Here is an 8,379-nt window from a genome sequence, read left to right as displayed (position 1 = left end):
ATCTGTACTACAGGAAAATGGCCGCGGCACTGAGGACAGATGTTATCTATGTATGTTATAAAATCTTCCTCTAGTGTTATCACTAGATAACTGAGCAGTCAGATCCTAGCTCAGGGCTGTACACTGGATATTCCTCTTCATATGTATTACATTGTACCTATTATATACTGATGTCTATATAAAACAACATATAATAAGCCTGGGGGCTTCTGGGACAACAATTCTTCCAGCCCTGGAGCCTGTGGAAAGTTCCATCATTGGGAGAGACTATTGGTAATAGTGGCTGTGTATACAGCATTAAGGACCCCAGGATTCTCCAGCATTATCTTAAGTACGTGCAGTTAGTCATACTTGTCAACTCTCCCGGAATGTCCGGGAGACTCCCGCATTTCGGGTGGGTCTCACAGACTCCCAGGAGTGTATGGCAATCTCCCGCATCTGCCCACTTCCTAGTGAAGTGGGCACAATTAGGTCCAAAATGCAGAGACTTCCCGCCCCTCGCTGTAAAATGACGCGTTTGCCCACTGCTCCACGGCAGGCTCCTGGATGCCAACTACTAAAAGTTGGCAAGTATGCAGTTAGTATTACCCTATCAGTACAGCTATATGTTATATATTACACTATGTATCTTTATATTCTCTGAGATTAATGTGGGCACACCGCTCTCACCCCAGTGTTCATTTATTTACTATACAATACCTTACATTCTGAGTATTTAATACACCTGGTGCAGGTTCACCTTGTATCCTGTACACTTATCTGCACCTAAGAAATACTACAGCACTAGGTGCCTATACCATATATATATTATCATGCATCCCTACATTGTAAATATCTAAATCAGGACACGGCTCCCAACAGGGATATGGCTGCATCATGTTAGGAATATGGTCATATATATAGTATACAAGTATACATATATATATATATATATATATATATATATATATCAATCAGCCATAACTTTAAAGCCACTGACAGGTAAAGTGAATAACATTGATTATCTGGTTACAATGACACCTGTCAAGCGGTGGGATATATTAGGCAACAAGTGAACAGTCAGTTCTTGAACTTAACGTGTCGGAATGTGGTTATATCTGTGGTTAAGTGTACAGTGGATAGAATTGCATTTTACCGCCCAATAATAACATTTTTATGATCCTTCTGGTAGAGGTGATGAATAGCTTTTCTACTGAAATGGTGTCGTGATGGAATTTGGTAACGAGGACACAAGACCTCAAGTAACTGTCTAAAATCAGCTGCATTAATAGTGGATATTGGATGCAGATCTAACACGAGCATAGTCGCCATGGCGTCTGTGATCCGCTTTGCGACTGGGTGACAGCTTTCATACTTGCTTCCTCTTGCAGAAGATTGTTTAACAGTCAATTGTTGTAAACTACTAGATATGGTCAATTGACCAAAGAATGTGACACCTCTGCCGTAACTCCACCTGATCCTACTATCAGCATCCAAAGGATGGTGGAGGATTATTTTCACGACAGAATAGAAATAGACACATCAGACAGTCCCTTTACTCGCTTTCCACTGCCTAAGCTGCCCACCCTCCAGTGTGAACTCGGAAAGTTTTCAGCACAGCCGGGAATCTTGGAATCTTGTCAGCGATCGGCGTAGGAGGCTACTTCCTCAAAATGTGGAAAAGATGATGTTCATAAAAATGAATTTCAAGTTCCACGAGGAAGGCCTTTCCCGCCAATTAGTTCAAAATACCGAGACTTCTGTAACAGTGAATTCCGGCGGTGATGAATTAATAATGTGTGAGGATGATGTACACACTGATGAGGGTGAGGATGATGACAACAACATCTTGCCACAGTAGAGTTCATTAACAGCACTGTTACCTTAGGTGGCTTAAGGCCATTGTTACCTTGTTTTGTGGGGGACCAAACAAACCAAGCACTTCAGCCACAAGGAGTGGCACTTTTGTGGCTGAAGTGCTTGGTTTGTTAAAGTGTGCATGTCCTTTTTAAGATCAAACATAAGGGTGGGTGGGAGGTCCCAAGGACAATTCCATCTTGCACAATTTTTCTTTTCTGCCACTGCTGTGTGCCAATGTGTCCTAGATGTGGTAGGAACTGCCGTGTGTTTGAGTCATTGCTCTGTCACTTACCATCCAGCCAGATCGCTGCAGTATTTGTCCAAAAGTGTATGGAAATAATTTTGTGACCTGTGAGGTGGTTAAAATTGACTGCAAATGATTTGAAATTAGTGTTATTGAGTTAATGAGTGTCAAAGTGAGGTTTAAATAACCAGCAGTTCAAAATCCTCGCCCCGAGCTTAGCCTATTATGTGATCGCCAATACCCGGAAGTAACACTTCCGATAGCAGAGAGCAGACAGAGCGGGAGCGAGGACGGGTAAGCCTATGACAGTACCCCCTGCCACAAGGGTGGACTCCGAACACCCTAAAAAGGCTTTTTGGGCAATTTCTTATGGAATTGTTTGAGAAGACGGGGAGCGTGAAGATCAGAGGAACGTTCCTCAGGCCCATAGCCCTTCCAGTCCACAAGGAATTGTAAGGAACCTATATATATTCGATTCCAAAATCTGTTTTACCTTATACTCTATTTGTTCCTGATCAACAATTGGTGGTGGAGTTCTGGAGGAAGTGGAGACCATCGGTTTCAGCAAGGAGACATGAAAAACATTGGGTATACACAGGGAGCGGGGAAGTCTCAACCTGAAGGCCACTGGATTGATAACCTCTGAGATTACAAAGGCCTAATGAACCTTGGAGCTAATTTCTCACTGGGCAGTTTCAAACGGATGTTTTGTGTGGACAACCATGCCCTGTCTCCAATAGCAAAATTCGGACCAACTCTTTTCCTCTTATCGTATGATTTTTTAGAACGAATGGCAGATCTCTCCAGGTTAAAAGTTGCAAAACAATGAACCCACCACCGGAACCACAGAAGAGGCTATCTGAGAGAAGGTGGGTAATTTGGGATGACAGCCATAAAGAACAAAGAAGGGCGAGTTGGAAATAGCTTCATGGTAATGATTATTGTGAGCGAACTCAGCCCGTGGAAGAAGATCCACCCAGTTGTCCTGATTAGCTGAAACATACATCCTTAAAAATTTCTCTAACTCTTGATTTGTTCTCTCCATTAACCCTTGGACAGAGGGTGATATGCGGAGGAAAAATCAAGTTTAATCCCAGCCTGGTTGCAAAAAGCCTTCCAAAACTTGGATATGAACTGGGATCCACGATCGGAAACAATAGGCAAAGGGCAGCCATGGAGACGAAAAATCTCTTTAATGAAAATGTCGGAAAATGAGGAGGAAGATGGAAGGTTCTTGAGAGGAATAACATGGGCTGCTCTGGAGAAGCGATCAGTAACAACCCAAATCACTGTGCAAGACTTGTAAGGAGGAAGGACACTGATAAAATCCATAGATTTGAGACCAAGAATACTCAGGAACTGGTAACGGAATCAAGTGTCCATAAGGCCTCTTCCGAGACATATATTGCACACATTGGGGACAGGCCGAGACAAGTTTTTTAACATCACTGATAAGGAAGGCCACCAATAATTTAGAGATAACAACCCAGGTTTTGCGAATACCTGCATGGCCAGAAAAGAGAGAACGATGAGCCCATCGTAGGAGCCTGGTACGGAGATGCGAGGAAATTAAGGTCTTGCCTGGAGGACAACTTCTGTTAAAAAGCTGTGTAACCGCTAGAATACAGTTAGGGTCCAGAATGGATTTATTCTCCTCCAGAGGTTCCAAATCAGCTGTATCAAATGAGCGAGATAGAGCATCCGCCTTGATATTCTTAGATACAAAATCGAAAGTCATGTTAAGGTAAAAGCAGGAAAAGAATAAGGACCAATTTGCTTGCCGAGGATTCAGACAGCAGGCTGAATGTAAGTATAACAGAATTTTATGGTCTGTATAAATGGTTATAGGGAATTGTGCCCCCTCCACGAGATGCTTCCATTCAGAAAGAGCCAGTATAATGGCCAGGAGCTCCTTATCACATATTCCATATTTTTTTTCAGCTGGTAATAGGCGGCAAGAGAAGAACCCACACAGATGCAGTTTGCCAGAGAGATCCTGCTGTGATAGAACAGCTCCAGTACCAACAGATGACGCATTCACTTCAAGAAAGATAGGGCGTAGACAATCAGGCTGTTGGAGGACGGGTGCTGAGGAGTAGAGAGCCTTAAGTGTGTTAAAAGCCTTCACAGCCTCAGGTGGCCATAGCTTGGCGTTGGAAGTTTTACGGGTTAATTCCGTGATGGGTGCTACCAGAGTAAAGTATCCCTTTATCAACTGCAATAATAATTAGAGAATCCCAGAAATCGCTGAGTAGCTTGTAAGAGCAGAGGGCTGGGGCCAATCAAGTATGACCATCAACTTGGTCAGATCTATCTGGAGTCCGATCCCGGAAATTATATACCCCAGGAAGGGTAATTGCTTCTGCTCAAACGTACATTTTTCCAAATGACAGAATAATCAATTACCTCTGAGGCGAGACTGTACTTCCACCACATGTTTACGATGAGATACCACTTTAATGCAGTCAAATAGCTCAGAGTTCAAGGGCAAAGGGTATCGATTTTTCACTGTAATGACATTGAGGCCTCTATAGTCAATGCAGGGGCGAAGACCCCATCTTTTTTTTTTTTTTTTTTTTACAAAAAGAAGCCTGCTGTCAGGTTAGCTCACAAATAGATGAGTGAGATCCTGCTGTCTCAGTAGGAGTTAGCTAGACTTACCGAGAGGAGCGGAGTCTAACAGGGTGGAAGGTATTCACCAAAGCCTCCCGCAAGGGAATTTGGGCTTTAGCGGCTTCCACCCTGCAGATCACGGCCCTCTAGGGAAGTTCCCAGTGAGACAGATGGAGAATACATGATAACAGAAGAAATCCAATGCGAACATCAAATGGTGATAATAACGATTACCACTTTATTGTAAAATATAGTACAAAGTTTACTGAAGGATGTGTAAACTGTAGATAATGATAACGATAATATATAGAGAATAGGAACCATCAATGAAATTCAATAATGCAGACTGAAGGCTAATAGCAAATCATCGCTATACCACTGAGGAGTGGAACATAATACAAAGTTCAATGAAGTACTAGAGATGAACAGTTCAATGAATCCAAATGCAGCAGCGATGACTCACAGCTCACTATAAAGATGTCAACAAGCCAGCGTAGACAACAATGTAGATGAAGTAAATAGCAAGTATTGTTCCCAGGGGTAATCGCCACAGGATAATCGAACAAAGCAGCAGTAGTCAATAGTGCAGGCCGAATAGGTAGCGGGTGTTAATCACAGCGATTACCACAAGTAGTGGAACTGGTGCACAGAGAACAGCAAAGTCCAGAAACATACAGCAACGATGAGCCACGGCTTACCACAAGGATGTGGAACGGAACATCAGCAATCAACGGTGCAGATGAGATGAATAGCGGGCATTGAACATAAAGATTACCACAGTAGTGGAACTGGTGTACAGCAATTAGCAGAGTCCAGATACAAGCAGCGATGAGGCACAGCTTACCATGGAGATGTAGAACACAGCAGCAGTAGTAAGTGGTGTGGACCAGGTGGACAGTGGAAGTTGATCACAACGATTACCACGGAGATGTAGAACATGGCAGTAGTGGTCAGCAGTGCAGGCCGAGTAGGCAGTAGATGTTGATCACAGCGATTACCACAAGTAGTGGAACAGGTACGTTGAGATCAGCAGAGTCCAGACACACAGCAGCGAAGAAGTACAGCTTGCCACAGAGATGTAGAACACAACAGAAGAAATCAGTAGTGCAGGCCGAGTAGGCAGTGGAGTTGATCACAGCGATTACCACAGGTAGTGGAACTGGTGCACAGAGATCAACAGAGTCCAGATATATATAGCAGCGATGAAACACAGCTATCACAGGGTATGCATCACAGAGCAGGCATAGAATCAGGTCAAATGACTTGAAGAACCAGCAAGGAAAAGGTGAAAGGAGGAGCCTTATAAAGGGAGGCTGACCAATGGCAGAACTGACAAACACACAGGTGAAATAATCACAGGTGCAACCGTGTCTGACAGGCTGACTAAGAAGAGAGATTTAAAGTAATAGTCAGTGTTTGAGCCTCAGGTGGAGATACCCGGGGAGCAGAGTGTGACACCTGCACCAGCAGGAGAGAAGGATTTACGAATAAAACCCCTCTTTAAGTTTTCCTGAATATACTCCTCCATGGCATTAGACTCAGGTATGGAAAGAGGATATACGCGACCTTGAGGAATAGGTTTGCCAGGTATGAGGTCGATACCGCAATTCCAAACTCTATGAGGAGGTAATTTCATGGCTTCTTCTTCACAGAAGACACCCGCGAAGGTTTGATAAGGTGCGGGCAGAAGCGACAGGGGAATTACCCTGAGACGCTGAAGAGAATCTCTGGGAACCATCTTCTGAAGACAGTGTGAGTGGCAATACTGCTCCCAAGACAATATATGACCAGATTGCCAGTCATGAGGGAATTTCTATGTTCGATCACGATCGGACTTGGAGATGCCGCTGACTGGTATTGACTCTACTAGGCAGGAAGGCTCAGAGTCTAACGTATCCCCGGTAGTCACCAGGGACCCCCGCAAGGAGGTATGGGCTTGGCTGTGTGGGGCACGCAGGTCGCGGTCCTTCAAGCTAGTTAACAGTGCAGCGGGAGATTGCAGGAGTAGTCATATGGTCCGAGTCGTAGCGCGATACACAAGGGTGATCCAGAGGAATGGTCGGGAGGAAAGCCAAGGGTCAGAATCCAATAAACGAAGTAGCCAAATCACTGGACAGAGAATGGTCAGAGTCAAACACCAAAGGTCACTAGAATATGGGAACAGGATACAACGCTGGAGAAAGGTGAAACCAATACTCTGGCACTGGAGGAGGAAAAGGAGGGGCTATTTATAGTAGGGCACTAGCCCTGATTGAAACTGCGGCGGTCAGGTGCTCCTGACCGCTGATATAGCAGAGAAAAAGCAACCTGTTGCCTAGCAACGTGACGCGGGTACTGCGCATGCGCGGCCGCGAACCCGGACGTATGTCCCGTTGCTAGGCAACAAGATAGGGGTCCGATGGAAGAGACAGGCGTCCGCTCCCGACATCTGGCATGGTGTGATAGTGGCGCCTGACAGATACACAGACAGGTGGCAGAGGTACAATCAGGAGGCAGAAACAACATCAAACAAGCCAGGTCAGGAACACAGGATAACAGTAGTGGATAGTCAGCAGGCCGGTTCGGTACACAAACACAGAGGAATCAGGATGGTCAAACAGGCAGAACTGGTACAAGGGAATCAGATCAGGAACAAAGAAGTCACAGAGATCCACGAGGAATCAAGAGCCAGGAAGCACACAAGTTGCTCTGCCACTCACAGAGTGTCAGAGTGAGGTTTAAATAATCAGCAATTCAACATCCCTGCCCTGAACTTAGCAATCATGTGCCCGCCGATACCCGGAAGTAACACTTCCAATAGCAGAGAGCGGACAGTGCTGGAGTAAGGACAGATAAGTTTATGACATGTTAATCACAACTATGGCATTGAAAATTGCAGAGAAAGACACTTGGATTCACGCATCCCACTGCAAGAAGGTCGTTGATCTGACAGTGACCTTGAAAGACACAGAGACTAATAAAGTTTTTGGAACCAGATATAACAAATTTGTTTTTAGGACTCTGGCAATGATGTGGTTCGGGAAGATAAATCTGACCCAGAAGTCAAAGGAAAATAATCTTATTATTGTTGTCATCGCTATAGGTATATCTTTTTTGATAATTATACCTTATATTATTTTTGGACTTTTGGTAAGATCTGGTAGTGGTTTTGAGGAAATGGTAGTGCTAAAAATGGAGAATCAGAGTTGTCTTCATCATTCATTTTACTCAATTAATAACAAATACAATAATGGCACATATAGTGGTAGAATTATAAGACAAGAAATTGGAGATGAACCTGAAGATTGTGGTCAGAAACTGCCAACTGAAATGTGTATATGATGTTATTGTGATTGTCACGGTCTGCCTCCGTCTGCTTTGCAACATCTCCCTTTTGAATGCTGCTTGCATCCTGCAGCCCCTGTTTGTTTTGAACTGTGCAGTATTTGTGTTCATTTTATGTGTTAGCAGCAGTACCTCTGATCACCAGAGGTGCTGCTATTGTGCCTGCTTCTAGTCCCTTAGGAGTTAACCATGCGGCACTAATTATCCTTGGCACCTGGGTGTTCACTATGTATACCTGTCTCTCCCAGCAGTCATTGCTGGTTATTGTTGTCACATCCTGATGTTACACTCTGTTGTCACTTCCTCCTGTTGTGCTCCTGGATTTATGCTGCTTGAGATCTATCTCAAATCTGTGAACC

The sequence above is a fragment of the Mixophyes fleayi genome, chromosome 1, assembly GCF_038048845.1.
Source record: "Mixophyes fleayi isolate aMixFle1 chromosome 1, aMixFle1.hap1, whole genome shotgun sequence".
Lineage (NCBI taxonomy): Eukaryota > Metazoa > Chordata > Amphibia > Anura > Limnodynastidae > Mixophyes > Mixophyes fleayi.
Note: the sequence above shows the minus strand (reverse complement) of the source record.